Here is a 13,262-nt window from a genome sequence, read left to right as displayed (position 1 = left end):
GAGAGATTTAGATGGCGATAGCTACGGTGCGAGGGGATAAAATATTAAACCTGAGCAATGCGACGATAGCTACAATAAACTCCCACAGAAATGAAACTCAGCACTGCTCTGCTGATGGCACAAACCACCGAGAGGCTACCGAGGGATCAAAAAGACCAGCAGAAAAAGAATGTTACCAACTAAGTAATTGAGATTATTTTTGATGGATCTTCTGGGTTAATCAGTCAATCCATCCATGGTATTTAGTGGGCATTCAGTACATGCAGAGAACTGTACTAAGCGCTTGGGAGAGCTCAATGCAACAGAATTAGCGGACACATTACCTGCCAATAAGGAGTTTACAGTCTAGGGTTAGGGATTAGACCACTTCAACGCATATTCCATATATGCGTGCACTTCCCACTGCCACCACCCACTCCCATATATCACACTTCCTACTGCCACCACCCTCATCTGGCTACCAGTTTTCCCAATTATGGCTCCCTCCTAATAGCTACTGTCTGGTCCCTGAAGTTTATTAGGACTACAAGTCCAGAGAAGCAGCGTGGCTTAGCGCAAAGAGCCCGGGCTTTGGAGTCAGAGGTCATGGGTTCAAATCCCAGCTCTGCCGCTTGTCAGCTGTGTGACTGTGGGCAAGTCACTTCACTTGTCTGTGCCTCAGTTACCTCATCTGTAAAATGGGGATTAACTGTGAGCCTCATGTGGAACAACCTGATTACCCTGTATCTACCCCAGCACTTAGAACAGTGCTCTGCACATAGTAAGCGCTTAACAAATACCAACATTATTATTATATGCAGCATTTACCATAGCTGCTTTAGTGTGCACAAGACAGATCCATGCTGAAGGTGAGGTGGGAAAAAATCAATCACTCCATGGTATTTGACTGCCTACAGGGTGCAGCCACTAGGATTATCATTTTTTGAATTTTTTAATCACTTAATATTTGTTAAGCACTCTTCTAAGTACCGGGGTAGATATAATTTCATCAGGTTGGACACAGTTCCTGGGCCACATGGGGGGACTCACAGTCCTAATAGGAGGGAGTAGAATTGAATCCCCGTTTTACAGTACAGCCTCTCCTGGACTCCTCCATTTCTAGTTTGACGGAGCACAGGAGAGCTGGCTCACCAAAAACACGGCGACAACTTCCCGCTGCCACCACCCTCCTCGGGCTACCACAGATTTTCCCAATTATGGCTCCCCCATAATAGCTACTGTCTGGTCCCTGAAGATTATTAGGACCACAAGTCCCACAGACATTCAAGGCCTCCAAACCCCTCTTGGCTCCTCCATCACTGCTGAGCAGGGTGAATAAGGGGAGCAGAGCCAAAGAGGCACTGTAATTTGTCTCTGGCCAGTCAGCCCTCAAGGCAGTGTGATTCAGTGGAAAGCACACAAGCCCGCAGCCTCAGGAGGTCTGGGTTCTAATACACCAATTATCTGCCACGTGACCTGGGTGGGTCACTTAATTTCTCCGTGCCTCGGTTTTCTCATCTGTAAAATGAGAATTAAATACCTCTTCTCCCCTCCCCTTTAGACTGAGAGCCCCATGACCGACAGGACTGTATCCCAAGTGTTTATCTTCTGTTTACCCCAGTTCTTAGTTCAGGGCTTGGCACATAGTAAGTAGTTAAATATCACAATTATTATTAGTAGTGATATTTCTCTAATGTCCCAATTGAGCAAATAACACAACTAAAAATGTTTAATGGCTTCCCTGCATAGGACAGATCCAGAGGAAATGAACTGGAGTCGGGGTGCTGATTCTTGCAAATCCTTCAAAGAGAAAGAATGATACCAAAACAGCTTCAAATAAACCATAATGCGACAATAATGAATATGTGTGTTTAGGTAGTAGATAGATTTTAAATGCATCATTGATCAAAAGCATAATAATAAATACCCAGCTCTTCAACAGATGGCTGACACCTCCTTATAGCAATTCTTTCCAGCATTTGAACTGTATTTGCAAAATAAATAGGATGGTGCTGAAATTCCTAACTTGAGAGTAGAGGTAATTGGATGAGGGTTTTGGTTTTTTTCAGTTTTTTGTCGATATACATTCCACACTCCTTGTATTCGTCAACTACCTCTTTCAAAGGCCTCAGAGCTTTGTATCGGATTGTACTCTCCCAAGTACTTAGTCCAGCCTTTTGCACACAGTGAGAGCTCGATAACTACAGTCAATTGCTCGATAAAATTGTTAGTAGACCTGGTGCCTGACCTCAAGAAGCTTACAGTCCGAAAGGAAGATACATTAAAGTAATTTACTATTAGACGGAAGATAAAAACAGGAATATAGACAAGGGCTAAAGCTTAAATAACGGGGGGGATGCAAGCCATGTTCATAATTAATACGTGCTAAGCGTTTAAGTGGTAATTGGAATGATCGACATTGTGAATATTAGAAATTAATTGGGAAGGTCTCCTGCAGAAGACTCGATTTCAGCTAGATTCAACAGCCACACAATATTTCTCATCCCCAACTCCCTCATTGCTGTCAATGGGAGCATTCTGGAGGGCGAAGAATAAAAGGTAGGGTTGAAGTGTGAATTTTGGGGGAATAATTCTATTCTAGTTGATGGCTGAGAAAAATCTAAATGTGGGAAGAAGCTAGCCTGAATCATGGGTGAAAATAATGACAACTGTGATATTTGTTAAGCACTTAGTATGTGTCAAACACAGTTCTAAGCACTGGGGCAGATACAAGATAATCACGTCAGACACAACCCCTGTACCACATGGGACTCACAGTCTCAGTGGGGAGGAGAAGTACTGGACCTCCTTTTTATAGATGAGGTAATTGAGGAACAACACACATCAAGTGACTTTACCAAAGTCACTGCAGGCTCATGGCAGAGCAAGGATTATAACCCAGGCCCTCTGACTCCCAGGGCCATGTTCTTCCCATTCGGCCACCCCGGCCTCTGTCTTGAAGGATACAGACCTCTGGATTTTCATGGTGAGAGCTCTATTTTTATTGCCCTTTTGCCTTCCTTTTATACTTACAAAACTTACTAGGTTTTTCAGACAGCCATTTCCCCGGACACTTATTAGACACCCATTTTGTCCATGAACACACAAGCCCAACGGCTCATATGGAAACCCTCTTCCTATGAGAAAAAGAACCCAGTAATTACCATGGTGGAAATACTACACTCAATTCCACAGAAAGACAGCCGAGGACACTCAGAGATAATCTGCATCACAGTCACAGCCAAATCCTTAAATCCCAATTCACCAATTTCCAATACTTTTTGTGGCTCAGTGGGAAAAGCACGATCTTGGGAGTTAGAGGTCATGGGTTCGAAACCCACTCCGTCACTTGTCAGCTGTGTGACTGTGGGCAAGTCACTTAACTTCTCTTTGCCTCAGTTACTTCATCTGTAAAATGGAGATTAACTGTGAGCCTCACATGGGACAACCTCATTACCCTGTATCTACCCCAATGCTTAGAACAATGCTTTGCACATAGTAAGCACTTAAATACCAACAACATTAGTAAAAACTAGTGGGAAGCAACTCGAGTATCAATTATTAAAGAGAATTTGCTGAGTGCCCTGTGCAGAGCACTGTACTAAGCACTCAGGAGAACAGAGTTAGTAGACACAATCCCTAGCCTTAAGGGACATCTTCTTCTGTATCCCTGACAAAAATCTGATGCAAGTGGTAGGCCAGGATATTTGCTATTTGATTACATTTGAGACAGTAGTGACATTCAGTAACAATCTTCTAAGCAGACATTCTCATATAGAAATACAGTATCGATCAATACAACCTAGTAACAGGCTCTTATGAGATCACTGCAAGGAGACAGACCAGCCTGATGGACAGCAATGGAGATAAGACATCCTTTCCATGAGTAAAAGCTTCTTGAGGATGGGCGTTTCAAGCAGCAGACCCTTAACAGAGAAGTCCACAGCACATTGACCTCATCAGTGCCGCACGGAGCAACTATTCCATCAGCTACCAAAAGGAAAAATGCTAAAGAGTAAAATACAAAAGAATTCCAAATGAAAAGCATTCCTATTCTAGTATTCCAGTGAATATATGTGATTATCACATAGCGGTAATACAGAAGGCAAGAAGAAGGATAGAGCCAATTATCTGTTTATGATGGCAGGAAGTGCTGCAGCGGGGAAGAGGTGAATATTTGTGTTTTCCAAGGCTCATAAACTGGTGAACATTACAGATGCATAGGTACACGAGTTGAATTAGCTGATGCAAGCCACCACAAATGCTCTCTGGGGATCATCTCACACTTCTTAGTTTTTGATTTATGGGAAAACATACTTTATTTTATGGCAGTGTTCACAGTTTCCTGATTTACTAGTAAATGGGCCCATCCTTTCAAGAATAATCTTCTGCTACAATAACAATCAAAGTTAATAAAAAAAAGCGGGGGAAGAAAGTTAAGACAACAGAGAGGCAGGATGTTACTCAAATTGGGGGACATATTTGTAAAGCAAAAATTTTTGTTTTATTTCAGTGAACTAATATGGTCATTAGTTTTCAATAGGTCAAACTCCATAGCTGTTGCCATCCCAAGTTTCTCTGTGGAAAGAAAACTTGGTATTCACACAATTAATGGCAATGTCCATTAACATTGAATGAATCCCAGTCAATTATATTTATTGAGCACTTTCCACGTAAGAAGACTGTACTAACTGCTTGAGAGAGTACAATATAACAGAGTTGGTAGACACTTCCCCTGATCAAAGTGAGCTACTAGCCACCAGATGAGCTTACCATCCAGAGCCTACAGTTTACAATCTAGAAGTTCCTACTGAAAAGTGCCACGTAGCGTTTAATCCAATATTTTTTAAAATTTCTAATCAGTTTCATCAGTTACAGTCTCCAAATGGCAGGAATTTGATCCATTTATCTTATGCTTTTCCACATCCAACCTAACGGTGTGCTTTTTTGAATACTGAAGATATAGAGTCTTAATTGCTTCTGCTGCCCCATCGTTTAGCTTCTTTACTCAGAGAGCTGGGATATACTTTGTCCCTACACAACCCTGTTCTCAGGGAACTAAGTTGGAATTGTGGGATGAGAGTCGGTGGCCCTGATTCAGTGAGGCCTAGTGGATTGAGCACGGGGCCGAGAATCAGAAGGACTTGAGTTCTAATCCCAGCTCTGCCACTTGTAGTCACTTCACTTCTCTGTGCTTCCGTTAACTCATCTGTAAAATGGGGATTAAAACAAAGTCCCATGAGGGACATGGACTGTGTTGAACCTGATTAGCTTGTATCTACCCCAACTCCTAGTACAATAGTAAGCACTTCAATATCACGAAAAAGGTGTGACTTGTTTCTTATTGACTGTTATCACCAGCACCATCACTGCCATCAAGTATTTGAGTGCCCAATGTGCACCAACTCCTTTTAGATGTTAGGAGTACATTTTAAAGAATAAGAATACATGTCATGAGTTTACAATCTAATGAGGAAGACAAAGGGAAAAACAAAATGAATATAAATAAGTTCCTTTTATTGGCAGAGTGGTTGTGAAAACATTCAAGCCTCTATTGAAAGTGGAAATGAGGTCAAAGGAGCTAAGAGGAAAGTCGAAATCTCTTCTTGATGTCTCTGCTGCTGGGGAATCTCATTTCACAGAATCCACCAACAGACCTGAACTCTGACATTCAGGAGGAGAATTGCCTCTGATTTTTTCTTTTGTCCTCTTTCTGCCAGCTGAGTTATAATTTAATAATAATGATAATAACAACAACGGCATTTGATAAACACTTACTATATGCCTAGTACCATAGTAAATCCTGGGTTAGATACAAGATATTCAGGTTGGGCACAACCCTTGCCCAAAATAGGGCTCACAATCTGAGTAGGATGCACAACAGGTATTTTACAAATGAGGAAACGGAGGCAACAGAGTAGTTAAATGACTTGTCCAAGGTCACACAGCAGGCAAGCGGTGAAGCCGACATGCAACATAAGCTGCTCTGTGGTGACCTGCAAGCGTCCACAAAATGTCTTCAAAGTATTTAGAATTTGGTATATTTAAGAAAGCATCCAGCCAAGTGATGGATTTTTGAAAGCTGAATTTATATTCAATATAAATCAATTAATAAATGGTAGTTATCAAGGGTGTGTGCACAGAGCACTTGGGAAATAAGATAGTTGAGAGACACGGATCCAATAATTAGGGCTTAGCTTATAATTTATGGAGGAATTTCTGCCACACCTTTGAGATAAGCTTGCCTTCTTAAGTCAGTCACCTTTACTGAGTGTTTACTGAGTGCAGATGACTATACTCAAAAATCACTATTCTATATGGTGCTGAAAAATTAAGAACATGTGGCAAGTGGTTTCCAAATGCTCACAAGAAGGCATGAGGCCAGATTGTATTGGGAATACCTCATTTCACCTTTAGCATAGACCCTTCTTTCAATTAAAGATACACACATATTTTGTTCTATTGTGACTCATCCTCCATTCATTAGCCCTGGGATAAGTTCTGACATTTGGCTGTGTGTGCTTTTACCAGATCATAGTGAAGCCAATTTGTGGAAAAGCGTTTCACCACCACTTGCTCATGCCAATGGCTACATGAACCTCTCAATTGAGCACTCATCATCATCATCAATGATGTTCATTGAGCTTTTACTATGTGTAGAAAAACATGCTAAGTGCTTGGGAGAATACAACTTGGCCCTGGAACCCCAATTTACACAACAGGCAAGTTTCATTCTCGCCCCACTGCTCCAACTTCCACAGGAGACACGTTTGAGAAGGGTCAGGAGATTGCCATCTTTCTGAGGGGCCATTCTACCACCCACCATATCTGTGAAGGGCTGCATCCCCGTGCTCTCCAGCATAGTACCCTGAGGCCTGTTTTTCTTACTTACCATCTGAATCTGGCCCCACAGAAGGCCTCGGGCGGGACATTCCTTCCACACATAAAACCTGAAAACATTGGAACTAAGGACAATAATTGCAGTATTAGTAAAGTGCTTACTAAATGCCAAGTGCTATCCTAACCACTGGGGTGGAAAGCGAGGTATTCAATCTAAATTTGACAGATGACAGAACTGAAGCACACAGAAGTTAAGTGACTTGTCCACCGTCAAACAACAGCTAAGTGGCAGAAGTGGGATTAGAACCCAGGTCCTCCGACTCCCAGGTCCATGATTTTTTTCAATAGGCTATGCTGCTCTACATAGAAAAAGCTATATTATACAAAACTCAAAGGCATTAAATGCTAATAACTAAGCTATGACTAGGGCCACATTAATTCAGCTGTTCCCTTTTTAAAGAACTTAGAACAGTGCCCCAAGCTTAGTATAGTGCTCTGCACATTGTAAGCACTTAATATCAATATTATTCAAATCTTTTTCACCTCAATAATCTGGGTATCTATTCTTTCTCTTCAAAATTTGCATGGCTAGACCCACAGACTAATATCCTCCTTTGTTTCACTGTGGATTCAGAACTGTAAGCTTCAGTCTACAGATGCTTAAAATAAATCCCCCTCCATTCATGGCTTGCCCAGGGGTACAAAAGTATTTTTCCAGGGGAGGTAATGCCTCATGAGGCTAAGAGGAAAAAAAAAGAGAAAATGCCACACAGAAAGTGACCATTCCCTACACAGGAACAGTGACTCAGGGCCTCCGTTCAGCTATTTGAGCACCAACCAAAAAGTCATCATCCAACACTTCAAGGTAACGTCGCACACTGTGCAAATACCTCTTTCCTCCACATCGTGCTGGGAAGATGACAGATGCCCCCCGCTTGCGAGATCTGCCTGACCTTGATACTATTCTGCCTTATCCATTTCGTGCTTTGCAGTACTGCTGAGAGAAGGGCTGATTTAGGATAAAGTATGTGATGAATGTCAGGAAAAATATTGAGAGAAGCACAAGCCATAATGTTCTGGTGTTCTATCAACATGATTCTTACAGGCAATTTTCTTTCTGTTTTATGCCTCATATACCTCAGAACGTTGGTTATGGAAACACAGATACAGAAGTAATAGCCATTCAGCTTGATTCTCCCCTCCTTGTCAGAAACTGCACTGTGCTAACTGCTGGGATTGATAGAATCAGGTCTGATGTACGGTGTTCATCCTTCCTGTTTAAAAATGAATAATCAAGTCTTCCAGCCTAATTGGCATAAAATACATTCGTGCCCTTTACACTAGGTTACAATGCTTCTTTGAAGAGACTGGCTGCAAATCACTGCTTAGAAAATGAGACCAACTCCTTTGGTCTCCAAAATTTCCAAGGTGAAGAGTTTGTGACACCAACCTAGAGGGCATAGGGGCTGGACCTGTCAAACTAGGAGAGACCGTTAGATCCTCATTCGGCACTAGAGCCTGACAAGACAGTGTCAGATCACATCAAGAAAACTTCTAATGACTTGAAATTATTGTGGCTGGACAAGTTTATGATACTGAAGAAGGATGTGAGCTTTTCCATCATTCTCATGCAGTAAAAGCACAAGTAAACTAAATGTCATGGTCGAGATTACGATCAAAAATATAAAATAGTAAAACGTTTCTACTTTAATTTGCAAGAAATTAGATTTCTGCCCAACTACATATAATATGTAGTGTTTAAGATCCCATGATCAACAATGAGATTATCATCATGCATGCAATTATAGCTGGAAGCACCAATGGGCAACTATTCTCTTCTGCACTGTGTGCATACAAAGACAGTTTTCTTATCTTCATTCAGTCATATTTATTATGCTCTTGTGTGCACAGCACTGTACTAAGCACTTGGGAAAGTACTATACAAGAACAAACAGTGACAATCCCTGGCCACAATGAGCTCCCACTCTCCCACAGGGCCCTGAGACAACCACAGAGATCTCAGGCAAACACAATTCCTATAAATTCTCCAGTACATTTCAGAAATAGTTATAAGGATCCATTGACTTTTTTGGAATAGTGAGCTATTCTCAAAATCTTTATTTCAAACTTCCATGGATTGCTATCAAAATAATTTACTGCAAGGGTGGAAAGGAGAGCTTTCTAGGCAATTACGGTCAACAGGCATGATTGAAAACCAAGAGTGGCAGTAAACTGCCTTCATTTATCCAAGGTGGGCTTGAGGTAACGATTGAGGTACAACTGAAAGTGACCTAGAATTCTCATTGGCCAGGAATCTTTTTAAGTCCTTTAGATACATATTTACTCTGCATTTATATAGCGCATTAATCCACTCCTCTGAGTTATGTTGAAATTCCTCCTTTCTTCTGTTTACTCCTTCCTCGATCACCCTTACCCATGCTCAGTTCCATTTGGTCCTGAGCAAACATACTTCTGTTTTCATCAGAAATCAAAGGCAGCTATGAACTCTGGTGTTGGCAACATCTAATCTAAGTCAGAGAAGAAAAACAAGCTGTGCCTAAGCCTTTAAACAAATATCAACACCAAATGCTTAGATCATTTAATGTTTTCGTAGCTCTAATTTCTCCCTTGTCCTAGTTGGAACTCTCTGGTCTGCGTTAGCTCAGAGCTGGGAACAAGAGTATGGTCAATAAAGAGATTATTATTATTATTATTATTATTATTGTGCTATTCGTTAAGCAGAGAAGCAACTTGGCCTACGAGTCAGAAGGTCCTGGCTTCTAGTCCCCCTTCTGATACTGTCTGCTGTGTGACCTTAGGCAGGTCATTCAACTTCTCTGTACCTCAGTTACCCCATCTGTAAAAGAGGGATTAAGATTTGAAGCCCCATGTGGGACATGGACTGTGTCCAACCTGATTAGCGTCTAGCTAACCTGGCACTTAGCCCCTGGCACATAGCAATCCCTTATCAAATACCATAATTATTATTACGATTCATCAGAATGCAATGGCAGTTATGAACTCTGGTGTTGGCAACATCCAGTCTACCATCAGAAAAGCAACCACACAAAGGCTTTAAACAAATACAAATCCTAACACCAAACACTTGGATTATTCACCTCTAGGGAACATTTTCTTGGCTTCGATTTCTCCCTTGCCCTAGGTGGAAATCTCTGGTCTAGGTCAGCTCAGAGCAGTGGTTAGAGAAGCAGCGTGGCTCAGTGGAAAGAGCACGGGCTTGGGAGTCAGAGGTCATACCGTTACTGCATACGTTATCATACGTACTCAGAGGTCATACCGTTATCATACTGCATACCGTTGAACTACAGTTGATGACTTTTTCACTGCAATGGACTAGCAAGCTCTTAATGCTAGGACATTCATAAACCTGAATCTTCAAAATGCTCCACTGATCATGAGGGGACCAAAATCTCACATGGAGTCTGGAAAATTTAAGCTCAGCAAGCCAGCAGGATCAAAGAGTTCAAATGTCAGTTGCTGCTTTAGGAAGACATTTTTCATGGACAATAATTTATTCTGATTATTAAGCCACAGTAAGCTTCAGCTACATATGTGACTGAGACTTTTTATTTTAGACCTAACACAATAACTCTCAACGAACAGACTGGTTTTAAGGACTACGATATCACTCCAGGTGCCATCATCAACTGCTCAGAAATAATGTGATAGCCCTGAAAGAACTCTGGACTGTTTGAAGTGGTGAGCGAAAAACTATTCTTGGACTAGGGATGCCCTTTTTCAAAAGGCCTGATATAGTCATGGCAAGCGGAGCGCTCTTTGAAGAACACAAATTACTTCTTGTAGGTCACCAAATCTCCAAAGGCCATTTGTCAACCTTCACAAATGTGGTGAGGAAAAGACTATGCCCTAATTGTATCAGGCCCCTTATTTTTCAGAAGCCTAAGATTCATCCTTGCCCGACTACAATCCGAAAAAGATGGGTTTATGTGGGAAAATACCCCTCTGCTGGGGAAGCAGCATGGCCCAGTGGATAGGGTATGGGGCTCAGAAGGACCTGGGTTCTAAGCTGTGTGACCTTGGGCAAGTCATTTCTCTGTGTCTTGGGCTTAAGACTGTAAGCCCAAGGAGGGAAATGGATTGGGTCCAACCTGATTAGCTTGTACCCAACCCAGTGCTTGATACAGTGCTTGAACCTAGTAAGTTTATTTTTGGTTTGTTTGTTGTTTGTTGTTTTGTTTTTTGTTGTTTTTTAACAAATATCGTTTAAAACGGTTTTGAGTAAAAATGGGGAGCCAAGCTAAGTAGTTTGAGAGGATTCTTCTCCATCTCAAAATACGTCTTCAGTCACCAATATCAATTATATCCTGGTACCTAAGTCCATTGTGGTTAAAGAAATTGTCAGAGACAAGGCTCCTGTCAAGCATGAATCAGAAACACCACTGGATTACATCTGTCCCTCAGGTGGGTGAAGACACGATGGAGGTGGAGATCCACAGAGGAAGACAGATTGCCATTCCAGCAAAGCCCTTCTTAAAATAGGAAAATGTGAAGTAGAAGATGGCAAGAATCTGCAAGCCTTGGATTAAGCCAACATTTTCCTTATGAAATGTATAAGATTTGTCCTATTTACATCAGCATTTAGGCTTTGCAGTCCTTTTAGGAGCTATTCATGCACCTTGTTGGCAGATGGCTTAAAAGTGGTCTAAGAAGGATTTTCTACGTCATTGTCATAGAATGTTACATGTTTATATGTCATAATTGTTACATGTTAAAGTCTCACTATATGCTAAGTACTGTACTAAGCCCTTGAGTATATATGAGATAATCATATCATATAAAGTCCCTGTTCTACACAAGCCTCACAGTCTAGATAGAAGAGACAACAGGTGTTATTCTCCATTTATACATGAAGAAAGTCAAGTCTAGGGCAGGCAACTTGCCCAAAGTCACACAGCAGTCAAGTGGTGGAGCCAAAATTTGAACTCTGGTCTTCTGAACTCCAGGTCAGTTCTCATTCCACTAGGCTACGCTGAGGGCAAGGAATATGTCTGCTTATTTTTATTTTGTTTATACTCCCAAGAGTTTAGTACAGTTCTCTGCACACAGTAAGCACTCAAATGACTGACTTTCTGATTGCCTCTCAAAAGCTAAAAAATGACTTACCTCAGGTCAAGCTAGAACAACTCGACTAGATGATTGGAATGAAAAAAGACGCTGGGAATTCTGTGACAAAAAGATCACGAGTTAACGGCTAAGTCGGCCTAGACTGTGAGCTCGCAGCGGTCAGGGAATGTGTCTATCATACTGTTATATAGTACCCTCCCAACCACTTAGTACAGTGCTCTGCATACAGTAAGTGCTCAATAAATATGATTGGCTGACCGAAAGAAATTGGATGTATTAAATCACCACAGCTGGATCACATGCACCCTAAAGAAATTGGTGGATGCTACAGCAAAGCCTCCATCTCAATTAATGGGGAGTGTGAAAATGTTTTTATAATGACTATAATTTTAATAATTACATTACTGGTTATCCTCTATGTGCTAAACACCACACTGAAGTAGATAGAAGTCCCTGTTCCACATGGGGCTCACAGTCTAAGTAGGAGGGATTTAAATCTAAAAGTATTTGATGATGATGAAATCCTTATTTACTGTTTAATGGCTTACATGCTAACGGACCCAAGATGTGAGGAACTAGGTCTCTCTGCATAACCATCATTTTCAGCTCTGGAGTACAGTGCCCAGTCTCAACCTGAAATGAACAGGAGAGATTCACTAGATTTTCATTTTAAGGAAATCGGAATAAAGTGGAAACACAGGGGCTATTTGGTGCAAAATAGGGGATGCATCCTCCCCTCTTGTCTTATGCTGCCGAGTCGTTTCCGACCCACAGTGCCTCCAAGGACACATCTCTCCCAGAATGTCCCACCTCCATCTGCAATCATTCTGGTAGCTTATCTACAGAGTTTTCTTGGTAAAAATATCTAAGTGGTTTACCATTGTCTTCTTCCACGCAGTAAACTCGAGTCTCTGCCCTCAATTCTCTCCCATACCGCTGCTGCCCAGCACAGGTGAGTTTTGACATTGTAACAGATGGCCTTCCACTCGCTAGCCACTGCCCAAACTAGAAATGGAATGGGTAGGCCTCTGCTTGACTCTCCCTCCTGTAGCGGAGAATGGTCGAGTACTGGAAACTCTCCAGGTACCATCCTGTGAAGGAATCCTCACACCTCTATGCGCTGCCATTTCTAGTTGGGGACAGTCGTAAACTGGGGTGTGATTCTGCTCCCAATCCAGCAGGAATATCACCGCTCACTCTAGATGAAGCCGGAACTTCCTGAGAACGAGGAGAATAAGAACAATTAACAGTCCCCATTTTGCTGATGAGGGAACAGCGGCCTAGAGAAGGGAAGGGACATACCCAAGGTGCCACAGCAGACAAGCGGAAGAGCAAAG

At 41.8% G+C, this 13,262-nt stretch overlaps 1 non-coding gene across 1 annotated transcript; it reads right to left on the bottom strand.

Moving 5' to 3' along the window:
- Positions 1–12,888: 12,888 nt before the first annotated feature.
- LOC114817123 lies at positions 12,889–13,026 on the bottom strand. The gene has a single exon (XR_003764973.1). It is a non-coding gene; the product is annotated as a small nucleolar RNA SNORA7 (small nucleolar RNA).
- Positions 13,027–13,262: the final 236 nt, after the last annotated feature.

The sequence above is a fragment of the Ornithorhynchus anatinus genome, chromosome 15, assembly GCF_004115215.2.
Source record: "Ornithorhynchus anatinus isolate Pmale09 chromosome 15, mOrnAna1.pri.v4, whole genome shotgun sequence".
In the NCBI taxonomy this organism is placed as follows: Eukaryota; Metazoa; Chordata; class Mammalia; order Monotremata; family Ornithorhynchidae; genus Ornithorhynchus; species Ornithorhynchus anatinus.
This window is presented reverse-complemented; position numbering and strand designations above follow the sequence as displayed.